The 16,349-nt window shown below is 39.6% G+C and overlaps 1 protein-coding gene across 1 annotated transcript in view; it reads left to right on the top strand.

Annotated features, from left to right (window-relative positions):
• The first annotated feature begins 14,096 nt into the window (after positions 1-14,096).
• Positions 14,097-16,349, top strand: part of LOC150075242 (acetylcholinesterase-1-like) — a 29,223-nt gene continuing 26,970 nt past the window's right edge. The window contains exon 1 of the mRNA XM_090388225.1: positions 14,097-14,455. The gene's annotated coding sequence lies outside the window, so the exon portion shown is untranslated. The remainder of the gene's footprint in view (positions 14,456-16,349) is intronic.

The raw sequence follows: 16,349 nt of genomic DNA, 5'->3' as shown, positions 1-16,349 counted from the left end.
ACTAGAGTGTTCAGTGTGAGATCGCCTTGATCTCTGTCCTAAGGGGTTTCCGAGGCAATGTCTGATCCAGTTCAGGAGCCAGTGTGACAATATCCTGTTCGGTGGTTTTGATTTTGGTTAATGATCAGTCTTTCCATTGAGACATTACCATCACGTCCCGTAATCCATCAAAGGTCAGGTGCCAAGAGGTCGGTCTAGGTTGTTGTTCTGTGGTTTGTGCTCTTTAGAAGGGGTCTGAGTCAGAATCTTGTTCGTTCTTCCGTGGTGGGGTGCAATCCGAGCAGTGCGGTGGTACACAAGCCAGAGGTCTGGTGTTAGCCACTTCAGGATCACCTGGTCAAGGTTCTCTTGGGGGTACTTGTCTGTTATTGGGTTGGGGAAAAGTTCTTCTGTTGAAGAGTTCTTGCGCAGACCGCTGAGAGTGCAGAAAATTCCTCTCTAGAGTCCAAGAGGTGAGACTCCTGGTCCTTCGGCGAGTTGGCAATAGTGGTAATGAGAATTCTTTTGAGATCCTCATATAACAGGCAATCGTGAAAGAGGTGGGACCAGGTTTCCTGGTCTTCGCAGGCACATAAGGGGTTATCCACTGTCCCTAGGGATGTGAGTTTTTCTTTTATGGGGCCATCGGGAGATCCTGGATGTACCCCGTCAATATTAGGAATAAATTTGTGGGTAATTTCTCCTTTGGTAGACTGGGACCATTGCGCCTGCCATTCCAGCCGTAGGTGCGCTAGGATGCGCTTCTTTTCAACTGCACAGTTATTGTTTGCATCCGTGGTTAGTTGAAGAACCGTCTGTGCGGAGAATTTCGAGAGGTAGAAGAGAATACTAACTCGAACAACTTCCAGGTCCAATAGTAGGGTTGCTGCAAGGACTGCAACGCGTGCGTGCTTACGGTGGAACAGACATGGGTTATGGTGAAGGAGAATCACTCTCTGGATTGTGTCCAATGCCTTTTTACCTGTGACTGTAGTAACTTTAGAGAACCATATTCCTGGTGCAAACCTAATTAAACAGTTCACGCCAATTTCTCATTCTTCCAGCCTCTTGAAGCTCATGGAGAAGACATTATTTTCCACCATCATCAATCAAATCATGCCTCACAAACTCCCACAGATTCACTATGGCATTCCAGGTAGATCCACAGTCACCAATTTAACATCGATAACCAACGCCATTCTCAGTGCACTATAAGCTAAAGCAGAACTTTCTGTCGCCTACATCGACCTGAAAGCTGCTTTCGACTCCATCAGTATCCCCTCACTTGTTCACCTCCTAGAAAACTACTTCTACATAAAAGGTGACATGTTGTGGTTTATCACAGCCCTGCTCTCTGACAGAACCATTCTTCTTAAAGTGGATCAACACACAATCCGGAGAAAGATCACTGCGGGAGTTCCCCAAGGCGGAGTTCTCTCCGGAGCATTATTCACCGCAGTTATTATTCCGTTTGTGCAACAGAGAGAAGACATACTCTGCTATGCCGATGATATTAAAATATATACTCAGATTAACCCTAGCGAACATCTCTCAAACATCAATAAAAAGATCTCTGAAAAGTTACACGACTTAGGATCCTATCTCCATCAATTTGGCCTCCTCATTAACCCTGCCAAATCAGCCCAAATTGTCTTTTCTCTGAAGCGCCAACCCACTGAAATCCAAGCTTCTCTAGACGGCATTCCATTCCCAGTGGTCAAGATGCATAGAGACTTGGGAGTCGTCTTCGACTATAAACTGAGCTTCAACCCCCACATTGACAAGCTCATAGCAAAATTTTGTCAAATGCGCTGGACCACAAAATAACAACTGCTCCACGTTAGGGATCTGGATGTGACCCGTCGATACGTATACACCTCAGTATACTCCGTCGTACTGTATGCCTCGGAAATTTGGGGGTCCGCGGCCCCTATCAAGATCAAGCGCGTGTACTCCGCCGAATACTGACTCCTTCGTTGGATCACGCAAAAACATCGTCGTCCACCCCAGCAAAGGACAACTGCGATGGCGCTCTCACTAAATTTTGCCCGACTTCCAGATCTTGTATTTGAAAAACGCCTCGTTCTCACTGTCAAGATGACAACCGGAATGGTCTCGGAGCCAAGCATCTGGGAACTGTGTGGCTGGAGGATCCCTCTACCCGGACTGAGGTCAGCTCCCACGCTCACAGCTCACTATAACAGACTATCGCTCAGTGACCGCTTTCTCCCCAGGGAGATGCTCCCCACAATTGTTTCAATTGACGGCGACCTCTGTAGGTTTGTGAAGGATCGGAGATACCGAAGACAGATCCTTAAGAGCCTGACCTTGGCCAGGCAAAGTGCACATTGATAAGGGCAGCATAATAATGCCCAATATATTGTAAATAATGTTGAAAGCACGATGTCTTTATGAATGTGTTGTAAATAAAGTCAACAATATCTTTTTGAATATAAATATCAATATAACATAATGTAAATCTGAATATCTTTATTATTTCATTGTAAATATTGTGAAAAGCATAATATCCTGTAAATAATCTGACACTGATTCTATTTTATTGTTGGCTCTGGGGGATGAGCCCGAACTTCGATGTGGGCCCCGTCTCCCCAAGGCTATTATTGTCCACCATCCAATGTAAAACCCCTGGCATTGCTGCTGTGAAGGGTCTATTGTATATACCATGTTTGTATACAATAAAGATTATATATATGTGTGTGACTACGCGAACGAAGACTGCTTTATATAATAAGAACAGTGTACGTTGATGAAGGCCTCAGTCATGTCGCGAGTCCCTGGCAACCAAGGCAGTATAATTCCTAATCTTCTTCTTGAGGTTGTTTTAAGTGTGGTCGAAAGGTTAGCTTGTTATCAAGGATTACTCCAAGATATTTGATTTCAGTGTAGAATCTGATTGTTTTTCCATTTATTTCTATTCATGGCGGCCTGACTTTCTTTAGGCTTCCTTTCAGGAGTATCGAATCCGTTTTGGAGGAGGAAATATTTACGTTATGGTGTTTTACATATTCCTGCAATTTATTAAGTGCATTTTTAGCCAGAGGCTCCAAACCGGCCCTACATAGTCAAGATAAGGTCGACCGCGTACGCGTATTCCTGGGCCGAACCTCCCCTAGGTCCGTGCTGAAGAAGTCGTCAAGGCCGAAGTATGATCTCACAATCAGGTTGTATTGAATGGAGATGTAGAGATCCAGTGATGTCCATGAAAACATTCCCCAAACCATGATACCACCGTCGCCGGCCTGTTTTCATCCAACAATCCAGTCTGATTGCAGCTTTTCACCTTCTCGCCGTAGACTAAGCATCCGCCCATCATCAGTTTGGAGCTGAACCCTTGATTCGTGAAACCAGGCGACTCTTTTCCAGGTGTCTGTTCAGGAATGGTAAAATAATGCTTCCCTGTCCAGTACAGGCAGAAGTGTTGATGATAGTCGGTCGACACAGGCACATGAACAGGTTGCCTACTCTGTAGGCCTATCCGAAAGAGCATCCGCTGGATGATATGCTCGGAAACATTTCTCTGTCCGTCCTGGTTGTAGCCTGCTGTTTACTGAGTGACTGTGAGCCTGGGCCTGTTGTCTCCCACAACCTCCGTTCATCTCGACTGTCAACCAGTGATGGTCTCCTCCTCCAGGTATGTTGGGTGGTTGTGTCTCTCTGTTCGGACCATTCCAGCGACACCTTCACTACGGGGACAATGCCTGGGGTTGCTGAGATGCTGGTGCTCGCCTTCCGTGGGCCGAAAATGTTTCTCCGTTCGCATTCCCTAAGTTCCTTTTCTCATTGCTCGGGCTTCGTACGTACGGATTGACAGGCACTATTCGTGGGACCAATCCTAGGTGTGGGATAAGTGGATACAGGGGTGGTCATAATGTTTTGGCTCATGGATATACTGCATTTTTCGTCCTGGTACAGTTTAAATACTGTTTATAATTGACTCCACTTTTCACTTGATTCCACTTATGTTTAATTGATTAAGTTCCCAGAAGGAGAGAAGGAGGTGGTGATCCCTTCCCCTTACAGTAACATTGCATAAGCATCATACTTGTATTTTCTGTTTTGTAAAACTGCATGAATGCCTTTCTGTGCTATTTTGGTGACCGGTCGTGCACAGTGTTATGGCGTACAGAACGGTTTTGGTTCGTTACATTCTGGTCCTGCCACCAGAGGAAACAGAGATTCATCAGAACGTTTTTTTCAATGCTCCACTGCACAGTGAGTGTATTCCTAACAGAAATTGAATCCGGTTCGATCGTAGGCTGTGATATCTCATCCATGACAAGGCACGAAAAGTTGTGGGTTCTAAAATTCCTCTTCGGTTTACAACTATGTGTTCTGAAATTTCTCATCGAACTATGTGTTGTATTGGGTTGTTATTTGACTGATTGTAGCTTTTGTTTTACCCCTCACAAGTTACCCTCCGTTGACCTCTCGCATCAAAGAGCTGTTCCGGCTACAGGATTTTCGTTGGCTGGATATAATTACGTTAATGGGCCAAGCTCGATGCATTGGGGACACTGCTGTAAGATAAAATCCAGCATGTTTTGCAGTTTTCGAGATACTCATACCAACGCATCTGTCGAAAACTACTATGGGATGTTGAAGTCAAGTGAACTGAATTTCACACATACATCCTGCATCAGCCATGCAATGACTTTGTCAAAATGCCTAACAAGGTTAGTCAAACATGATTTTCCTTTATCCTTTATCAAAACCATGACGTTCCATTAAAAATTGCATTTCTATCTAAATGATTCTGTGCTGTACTCTTTATCATTGCTTTCATGAATTGTTCTAAAACTAAAGTCACACTGATAGGTCAGGAAATACCAAGTTTACTCTTAGAATTACCTTTATGCACTGGCGAAATATGGACATTTCTCCAATAGAGGGGAATCACTCCCGAGTCCAGTGAAGCCTCCATAATTAACCTTAATGATTCAATGTACCCTCTAGCTTCCTCCCTCAAACTTCAGGGTGTATGTGACCAACTCCAAGAGCCTTACTCGCTATTAGACTCCAAAGACTAAATAATCTTCGGAAATTTCAATATTGCTAATATCAAAATTTCCAGCTTCGCTCGCAGTTTCTCCTTGCCATGAAGGATGTTTCTAGTGTAAATATTGATGCGAATTACCGGTTCAATTCATATGCAACCTCAGCTGGGTTATCTAAGACTTTCCTGCATACATTAACAACATCCCGATGCCATCTGTGCCTTTCTTCTTTTTATTCGTTGACTTTAAAAATTCCTTGAACCCGCTCTTTGCTCCCTTAGCCAGCGATTTTTCATAATCCGCCTGTTTTTGTTTTTGTAATAGGGTTTTAGCAGCATCAGCGACTAAGGTCATATTGCTCCGTGTATACTGTTTGTAAACTGCGTGTTGATTTTCTGTTTGCTGGACGAAGAACCCGAGTTTCCAGGAGAAAAATCCATGCTAGCCTCGCTTCAGGTCGATGATCTCAGCCACGTTGTGAAAAAGGCTGAGAACGATTCCTCACGTCATTGATGGGACTCGAACTCTGGCTTTTCCAAAAGGTGTGAGGAGGCCAACCGTCCTACTAACTATGTTACACGCGAGGGCATACTCCACCTGTGCAAGCCTAACCTATCTTCTTGTACTATTTCAGATTGGTGGGTAGCTGTTATAACCTTCAGTACTTTTTATCGTCCTCGAACCATTGCCAGTCTTCTTTCTCTGCTCTGTTAAACTCGCTAGTTCATTATTGATCCATCTCGGACTCCTCCTTAGTGGTAGTTACGCATTTAACGCTTTTGTGATTACATCTTTAAAAGTACCATAATTCTAATGTATCTCTCTCTCTCTCTCTCTCTCTCTCTCTCTCTCCATCTTTCAACTTCGTGGTCACTCTCTTCTAATGGTTCTTGTACTGTCTGCCCTATGATGTCATCTAGTTCATGAGTGATGACCGGGTATAGAATATTTTTGCTCTAAGTACTTTCTGTGACATGCTGATTTAAAAAGTTTGCTCCTCATGGCGAGCTGCCCTTCCTGGTGTTACACTTAATTAGGGGCAAAATGAAATCGCCCATAATAAGACACTCACACTTGCTCGCCTATCCCATTTGCACGTAGAGGCTTTCACTAGAATTCTCACAATCTTCTGATCCGAAGATTACCCCACTCTCATTATATCTTTACTCTCAACTAACTTACACTACACGGATTCTATACTACCATGCCGAACTACGAATATGGAAGAGCATTTGTCGCGCTCAAGCTTCCTTGATAAGAAACATGACCACACCACCCCATCTATCTTTCCAGTTCTTCCTAAATACATTGTACATATCATAGTGAAACTCATATAGTCCCTAATTATCCGGTTACACTTCGTTTGTGGTAACTTTATCGTATCAGCGTTAGTAGTAACCAAGAGATTGAATTCACGCATTTATTAACGAAACTCCGAACGGAACTCTTAAGAGGTGTGCAAGCGCTAATTTGACCCATATCATCAGTTAAAAGGGCATCTGTATTACTGCTGTTCCCGTAGCTATCAGTTTCCTGGACCCTTAAGGTACCATCAATGCTATTGGTAAAAACCCTTATACCACCTGAGTTGAAATGTACAGGGTATCCATAAAATCCTGTTCCTATTTTAAAATTTAATTACGTCAGAAAGAAAAGTTATAGAGCAATGCATTCTTATGCAAATTACTATGAAATTCCAAAACTTTATGTTCTTCAACACACCTCAAAGTGGTCCTCAGAGCATCAAGGTGAAATTCCACTTCTTGCCATGTACGGGCCAGCATATCAACATTCTTTTTTGATCTATCCTTGAACGAAGAGTTTCAATGTTAGTAATGGATGTTCTCTGTACTCTAAATCCTTGAGGTATCCCCATAGGAAGAAGTCGACGGGTGTGATATCAGCGGAGCTTGAAGGCTAGACAATTGTTGCATCACGGTCCATCAATCTACCAGGAAATGTTTCATCGGGAAAAAATGTTTAATTTTTCTGGATGAAACATTTTTCTCCACACTGGAGTGCGAATGAAGCATTTTACGAAATGTTTTATTCTCACTCCAGTGTGGAGTGCTCCATCCTGTTGAAAAATGATGAATGGCTGTTAACTCTTCTAGCTGAGTGATCAAAAACTGCTGTAGCATGTTAGATAAATGTTTCCTGTGATGTTCTTCTCACAAAGGAAAAAATTGGACCTATAAATCTAACGTGCATGAGCCCACACCAAACGTTTAACTTGGGCTATCGCTTGTGCAAAACTTTATGGATTGTTGATTTTGGTAACTGCAGTTAACGTGAAGCACGACGAATCAACTATTGACGACTGCACTGGAATGATGCTTGAACACTTTTAGTGGTATCTTAAAGACACATATGGAAGTCCGCTTCGAGACAGGTCAGTCGCACATCCTATTGCTCAAAATTCTGAACCCAACTTCCTGATAAATAATTTTTAGGATTATCCACGGTGATAATTTGTTTGCAACGTAATTACAGATTTTCACAACGCAAACACATGACACATTAAGCCTTCTATTGTGGTTTCGCCATTTTCATGCATTATACCCTATAAAAAGGAAAAAAACGTTTTGGAGTTTTGTAATATTTTGCAAAAAAACCTTTTGAGTTTCATAATAACTCGCATAAGACCTTATAGTTCTATGTCTTTTGGTTGACATAATTGCAGTTCAAAATAGGAACAGAACTTCATGGACACCCTGTTCTCCATCTGTACAAAATAGATTCCTTCTATCTATAAGTGCAGGCCATGCTGATTAAAATTTTCCCCAAATGTCTTTCCGAGTCCTTCTTAAGTTAATCCATAAAGCTTTCAGCATTTAGTCCCTCTTATTTGGCTTGAGCAGAATTGTAATTTTGAGGTTTTCAGGCGCCCCTTGAACGTTGGTGCCCTGGTGCAGTGCACACCTTGTTGGTACGCTTCCTCAAAAAGTGCACAATTCTTTGATAATTATATCGCCTGTCGAAAACAATGGTAATGGTCTCCTTTGGCCACTCTGGAACTATATCAAAGCGTGAAAAATATAAATAAAACAAAAAAGAGAAATATTTGTAGATTAAATAATTTTTATTATACCTTGAGCAACTTATCACATAAAGAGCATTTTATGGCTTGTAGCTCTTATACTCTTGTTGAATGTCTTGCCATCTATCGGTTGAAGATTCAAGCAGAATTCATACTAGTGGTTTGTTTTTCAAGTGCTGCCATCTTTTAGACGATATTAGAAACCTTAATCACTGAGAACTAAGAAATCTGTATTGAAACTCGCCAATGTGCGATTTTGCATCTTTAAAGTAAATTTATATTCGTCCGTATGGTATGAGTTACTAAAATCTAATGTCAATCATAAATTCCAATTGTCTGTTTTATGTATGCGCATCCGATTTTTTAATTTAATTAAGAAAAATGTATACCATATTGCCAAAAGTACCCAGACCCCTTTGGGATTAGGGAATTAAGAAGCATATGTGTAATCCGTGCGTCAGAAATAAGCATAAAAATAACTGCATTAACACTGTAGCAGATAAACAAAACACAATAAATGCGTCAAGAAGCTGAGGAGTCATCATAGGATTCCGTGTTATCAATCAATATGGATTTTACGGACAGCTGCATCATACAAACCGAGAATCATAGCCAGAAAGGCACAGCGTCCACTAGCTTGTGCACAACCTGTCGCATATGTTCCCCTGGAACAATTGAAACTATGATATAGAGTGAAGAATTACAGTACACGGTTTTCCGATCCGATGGCTCTGTTTGGGTTTATTGAATTCCTGGAGGACATTATTTACAAGGGTGTAAATCATGTTTGTTCCAACTGTGCAAATAAATAAGATATCGTCTCAACTGTGAATTTGGCGAAAGTGCTGTCACCGTATGGAGTTAATATTCTCATGGGCTTGGTGATGATGTTTTCTTTGATGGTGATGGACTTGCTGATGTTCATAGATTTCATTCCCTGATGTTTATGGATCTGTGAATACAAGCAGGTAGACTGAAATTCTAGACAATTCCGCTCGTCGTACAATGAGCTGAACCACTCATAATGGGGCTTGGTAAACTCAAAAAGGCGTTCACTCTTAGGTTTTGCTTCAAAGGAGTTTCCTATCAAGCACCCGTCCCCTCCCCCACTGAAGACCCTAAGAAATTTACCCTCTCCCAAACGAAGATGCGCAAACTGTGAGACTGGGGAAACAGATAAAGCGAATAATGACAAAAAGAGAGATAAGAAAAGATTCGCCTGACTAGTTCCATAGAGAAAAGGTTCGAAATGATTTGCAGCACAAATCACTATTGGAATGCCAAAAACAGTCACCTTAACCCAGTGGTTTCCAAACTTTATGTTACTACGCCCCCTTTTAAAAAAATCTAATCTTGGCGCCTCCCCCCTTTTAAAAAAAAATCTAATTTTGGCGCCTCCCCACCCCCTTTATTTCATAAAATAATACAGAAACATTTTTAAATGGTAAAAAATGTATTAATAGAAAAAATGGAAAAAAAAAACGTAATTGACAGAATAATAACAAGGTTTTACTATATATATAAAATATTGAGGATAATAATAGAAAATAATAGAAAAAGTAAATCAATCAAATAATACCATTCAGGAATTTAGGAACGCTAAGGATTTAAAAAAAAATATATTATGGTAAGTAATTTAAATCTAAACCAAATATAAACTAAATACGTGTATAGTAATTAAAAATGGTTAGGAAATTTTAGAAATTTTAGGATTAGAAGTAAGAAAATTATAACGGGTTTTCGATCCCGGGCAGATTTTTATTTTCCGAAATTATTAGGGCAATCCGAGGACGTAGGAGAAACTATTTCTTATCTATACCACTATTTTTCGCCTTTATGAAGTTCAGGTTCTATTATTCCTGCTCCTTTAGTTTCTCTTTGCGTTAACTTAAATTTGATTGGTTAATTAATTAATTAATTATTTATTTTTACCATATCCATCACATAGGGGGCACCACATGTTATCTTGACGACTATTATCGTTACAATATTATGTCCTGGATACGGCAAATATGTAGTATGTATTATATATTTAATCTTATTTTAATCATTAAATTACGTTCTCTGTCGGGTCAACGATGATTAATATATGCTTACATTTATAATTTCTTACTTATATTTTCTTACTTCTGATTCTAAAATTTCTAAAATTTCGTAACCATTTTTAATTACTATATTTGGTTTAGATTTAAATTACTTAGCATATATTGATCATTACAGAAACGGAAAACTTCTTGTTTTTTGCCTACTTGTCGGTTAAAAACGATAATAATTTTTTTTTTTTAAATCCTTAGCGTTCCTAAATCCCTGAATTAATTTTCCATTTCTATTATTTTCTATTATTATCCTCAATATTTTATAGACATTATGGTTGTAATGCATGATTGCTCTGCAACTGCATTGACCCATAAATATTAGTTACAGTCGTTATAATTATTAATTTTTATTACTTATATATATATATTCATTTTTAAATTATTTTGTTTTTAATGCGATGGATGTGCTTGTTTATTAGCACAAAGTTTATCGAATCTAGGTGTCATTGAAGACCTGCCTTGTGTCCTGACATTGACTGAGTCAAAAATTTATCCATTCGTCTAAAAATATTAGGATTAACTTTATATTCTTAAAAAATACTTCTAAATTACTAACGATTATTATCAGAAAGTAATCACGCCAAAAACAATAAAAAACACAATCGCACACGGCTGAAACCGTATTTTCAATTAGGATTTCCCTTCCCAATTTCCACTCAGATGTACCGAAGCTTCAAGATGCCGTGCATCTGCGATAAAAGAGAATATAGCTCTCTTATCCAAACTCTACTACTTTCAGAAATAGCCATTTCCGAACATCAAAACTACTGCAACACTTTCTAGAACTAATGAACCAGTCAAATGTGCCTCACAAAATTGTACAGACGCAAAAATAACACGCCAGCACTTCAACTAATGAACCAACATAGAACTGACTACCCCAAATTTCTGCTAGCAGAATCTCATGACAATATCTTATCAGCCATATGTCAGTTCCATGACAGCCAGAACTCAATCACATCTCTCCGTTTCCTCAGCTCTCTCTCTCTCAGCCAACGATATCCATAGCCTCAATCAAATAATCAAAAACTATAATTCTCCATCTTTCTCTCGGTCTCTTGCCCATCACATTTCCTTCAATTACAACTCTTAATAAACTCACTTCCGCTCAGTACATGTCGAATTCAGTTTTTCTTTTCTTTCCTGATGGTCATACTTCGATTTTCTCCTGCCTTTCACAATACCTCATTCTAACCCTATAAACTCTCCATCTCATTCTTTCAAGCAGCCTCCTCCTGACCGCCTTTCTTGGTAAGATTGTTCCCCCATAACAAGCTCGTTTCCCTTCTTTGTGCTCGTTCCAACAGTTCTAAATCTTTCCTGAAATGAGGTCTCCAGACCAGACTGCAGTACTCAAGATATAGCCTGATATAGACAAGATATAGCCTGACAAAATATAGTCTTCCATGTGCAACAGTATCAAAAGCTTTCCTTAAATCCAAGTACAGGACATCAAAATTATTTTTTGAATCCAGTTTCTTTGTAGCCGCATCGTAGATCAAATCACATTGGATATTACGATGATCGCCCTTTAACAAACCCATGATGTGTCCGAAGTATAACTACGGCTGTGTATAGATGATCCTGCATTACTTCTTTTACCACTGACTCCATTTTTCCCTCCAACAAAAGTTAAACTAACAGGTCTGTAATTGCTGATGTCACTCTGATGAATCGCACATCTCCATTCCACCAGGACTTCCCCTGAATGCAAAGATGCTCTCATAATTATGTCTATGGGTTTGTTTACGTCCTTCCATTAATATAACCGGATAGATCCCATCCACCAAAGGTGCCTTTCTTACATTTAATTTCAGCTATTTCTCTTCCACTTTCCTCTGTTATTGCAAAATGATTTAGATCTCTGGTAGAGTCTAATAAACTTCTGGCTCCTTTCACATAAAGAATTCCTCATGTGCAAATATAGATACAAAATACTTATTTAGCTTGTCGGCAACCAGAGCAGTAATATCAACAGTTAAGCTATTAGTTTGTGTATTCCCAAAAGCTAGCAGTTTTCCTACCCACCTATCACTGCCCCCATAGCAACAGCAAATATTCTTGCACCCCTTCTATTCAAGTGTACTTCACCCCTGTAAAACAGTCCTTCCTGTTAACAGGCACAGACCACGCTACGAAAAATTCCACCTATACCACCTCTCACTCCTTGTACAATATGTTTCCTGTTTACCAGATAGTACAGTCATCAAAGATGGATACTTCCTGTGGGATCAGTGATAATAATATGCAATTAAACCACTACTCAAATTCACCAATTATGCAGCAATAACACGTAGTAGCTGTACCGTTACGTTTATAAAGTAGTAAGTTAATTATAATGGATAATTAACTTAGCTTAACTTATTATTAAATTAAATTATGAATTAATAAAAGTTATAAATTTATTGTAACGGATAATAAAATATTTACGAAAAGCAAAATGTTTTTTCATGAATATTTTATTGTGAACAACGTGGCCGAAGGCGAATATTTGACATAATAGACATCCTGGAATTCAAATTCCGAGTATCCAATAGGAATTTATCTACCACTTCAACACTTCATTTCCGTTTTTTGGCTTTCTCAGTGGGATATCTCCAGTACTCAAGATCCGGCTACCGTATTATCCTCCGGAGGTAGCTGTAAATAAGATGCCACACCATCTTCGCCAGCCTGAATCCTGTCTCTCGGACCATGAGCGTAAGAGTATGGCATTGACACGGTTTTCCCTTTCAAGAGAAACCTTTAACCCAGGGGTTCTCAACCAGGGAGGAATTCCCTCCCAGGGGGGAATTTTAGGGTTTCAGGAGGGGAAGTGGGACCACAGATTGACAGACTCAAACTGTTGGAATATTGATCTTTCTACAAACTAGAATTCTACAGTTTGTGCATAATCTACAGGACATCACACGTTATTGGATGTCACATATTAAATTAAAAACAAAGATAAATATTTCGCTTTTTTATCTTTTTGGAATGCACCTTTAAAGTCAGACAATCTTGGGAAAGTGGGAGAATGACATTCTGACATATGGTGAAAAGGGTGCATGGGGCAAAAAAGGTTGAGAACCACTGCTCTAAACTATTGATTCTGGGAGAGCCATCCCAAGATCACCTGTCCTGTCGAAGCGGGAACCTTCAACCACTATGATCCCCCCTCCCTACCTTTTCAAGTTTCCAAGGGTCACAGCACACGGCAAACACGTCGAATTTCTATGGTGTTATCATGAAACTTAGGTTGTGGGTGTTGGATCCCAGTGATGGTAATTGCCAGGCTGGGCGATAGTGAAATTTAAAATTCGAATTTCCTTTTTGGATTTTTAACTATTCGCCTTTCCTAAAATTTGAAAAGAGTGGGCAAAGCCAGAATGAATTTAAAAACAACGGCTTAAAGCATCACCTTTACTATTTCCAGTTCTCCTTAAACTAGCAAACAAAATGAATGGGTCGGCCATTACTGATTTGTAATAAACAGATGCGAAGGATAGTTTGTTGAAACGTCAATCACAAATGCAAATAGGGTCACCTAGAAACCTGCCCATGACTTTTGTATTGCAAAAATACTCTGAAACGTTTTCGAATAAAGACCATACAAGGTTAAACATATAAACTGAGCCTATTTAATATGGCGAAACGCTTGTATTAATACATTCGGCGATTTCTTTTTGTTTTACTGCTCTCTCTCTCTCTGCAGAGGTTTTGAAGGGGGGAGTGATAATTGGGTGTTTTCGTGGTGAACCGAATGGTAGATGAACGAAGTACGTAAGTTGTACACTCACTATTCTATATAACTGATATGCATCAAGGAAACTGTAATGATGTGTTGCATTGGAGAATCCTCAGTATGAATGCATAATAAATGACATACCAATTGTTCTGTAATCTGTATGGACAGATCATTTGGTACCGAGCCAACTTTCTTATTGCTGTAAACGTTTGTCGCTTTCTGACGGAGAAAATTAAGCACAACTGTCGCTGAGCTCCTATTTGTTGGCGTTTTACTCCAAAAGGATAAGTTCCCACATAAAGTCCGTTCACTTCTTGGTAACACCTCCATCCTACTATCTACGCGACGTACAGAAGACCGAAAACACGGGGGCTCTCCATTCCTCTGCCTTTGAGAGACTCTTCACCAATTTACCATCAGCTTCACGTCACAGCAGAGAAGCTGCTCACTAGATATCAAAGGCGAATTTCAGCACGCGTCGACCCTTCAGTCAGCTGATCGCTTTGTAAGGTCGTGACAGTTAAAACATTTGTACGCTTCCATCTTCTCTTTTTGGAGATACAAGACAGACTTACGAAGTTATTATTTAACAACAAAGGTAAGCTTCGATGCAATTGTGGTGGGAATTTTATTCTGAATTAATTTACAAGTTCTGTGGACCAATAATTGTATCATTAGTTAATTATATATTAATATTGTAATATGCAATATTGCCATCAGTAGCCAATCATAAATTGTTCAACAAATGTCCTAAAAAGGAGAGGGGGGATTTTGACAATTTCTATGGCTTTCGTTAGCACATTCATTTCGCTTCCCAAAATGGATTCATTTTAATCGATGATCAAAATTTACTAAAGAATATCGAAGTTCCTTGTCTCGAAGTGACTATGATATAACTTGTTGATTAGGATTTGTGAAATGATAATTTATGTAGCAGTTATTTATTTTTATTTATTTTTAACATATGATATACACAACAGGCATTCGCCCAGTTAAAGTGTATAACAGTTAAAGAGAGTAAGAAGAGAATAGAATCCAGTGCATACACTGCACTCATGGAACCAGTGTACATTACGTCACTACCATTATGGAAAGTTTTAATATTCTTTGAGGCTGAGTTTATTGCATATAATTCTGTTTAAGAGTTAAGTTAGTGTAACTTGAAGAGTTAAGTTAGTGTCTTCAAAGAAAAAGGCTACAGGATTATATTGCGAGATCAAATCGTCGATAGAAGTATTACTACGCAAGCCACCGCAAATCCATTGCACAATGTGCTGCATTATATGGTTTTCAAGAAGGAAGGCGAGTCTGTCTGGTTCTTGTGAACAGTTTGCTTTTGAGTCATATTTGGTCTTATTTTTTCTAGGAAAAAAAGGCGTCCTTAACTTGTACTCTCTTCTATATCATCTGTTCCAATGGCTAAACATCCGGTCTCTGTCATCTTGTGCATGAAGATCAAGTACTGTTTCATCTTGAGCATTTTCACTGTCCGTTCTGCCTGAATTGGACTGCGGCAATTCAGTGGCCTTTGTGGTTTTCTTGATGCGTTATCACTTGGTGAAATTTTAGGTGGATTGACACCTGTTTGGGTCGCAACAGCTTGACGGTTTTTGTTAGTAGATGCACAGCTACTTTTTGGTAGGGTTACCTTGACTTGTTTCTTGGTATGATACTTTATTTTCGATCTTATACTTTGGTATCTTTTGTTTTTCCATTTTCCACAGGTCCCATGATTTCGAATAAGCTGAATGATCCCTCTTGCAACTTGGACATTCTGGACACTTGCTGTGCACTCCGCTGGTGAATGATTTTTTTTTACCCACAATTAGGCACATGTTCTAATTGTGGGTCAAAAAATCTTGGAACGCATGAACGGACTTTGCAGTGCAGATAGTCTGCCTTAACTGAGGTTGGCAAATTAGGTGTACTAAAAGTCAATAAGATATTTAAATAAATCTTTAACGTGAGGTGCAGAGTTACAGCAAAATATCCCATCACGGCAACGAGCACCAGGGGTTCACATATAGCAGTTTGAGAAAAACAGAATAAAATACAGCATACATATACAAAAACGCTACAAAATACAGCATACATATACAAAAACGCTACAAAATACAGCGTACAAATTCAAAAAGAAATACACATACAGCATAAAATTACAGAGCTGAATACAAATACAGAAAACAACTTGGCAATGATTCAGTAAGGCTCCAGTGGTGATAGTTTTGAACATGGGGATGGGAGCGTCGTGATCCTCTTTCAGTATGTCAGGGCTCAAGGGATTTGATAAAGTTGTATCTGTCCTTCTTGTTACTCATTAGCCTGTCAAAGTCGGCGTCCACACAGTTCAGGGCGTCGAGCATCTGCTTGGGGGGAAACCTCTCAGTGAGTGCAAGCCTCTTGTGGTGAGCCACAAGTGCAGGTTACGATCTTAGGCTTGGCTGTGGGATCTTCCAAGAGCAAGCCTTCCAAATATTCGGAGATAATATCTG

This window comes from Mastigoproctus giganteus, chromosome 14, assembly GCF_048544385.1.
Source record: "Mastigoproctus giganteus isolate SK-2022 chromosome 14, ASM4854438v1, whole genome shotgun sequence".
NCBI classification, from domain to species: Eukaryota; Metazoa; Arthropoda; class Arachnida; order Uropygi; family Thelyphonidae; genus Mastigoproctus; species Mastigoproctus giganteus.
The sequence above is the reverse complement of the archived record's forward strand: the minus strand, read 5'-3'. Positions and strand labels throughout refer to the sequence as shown.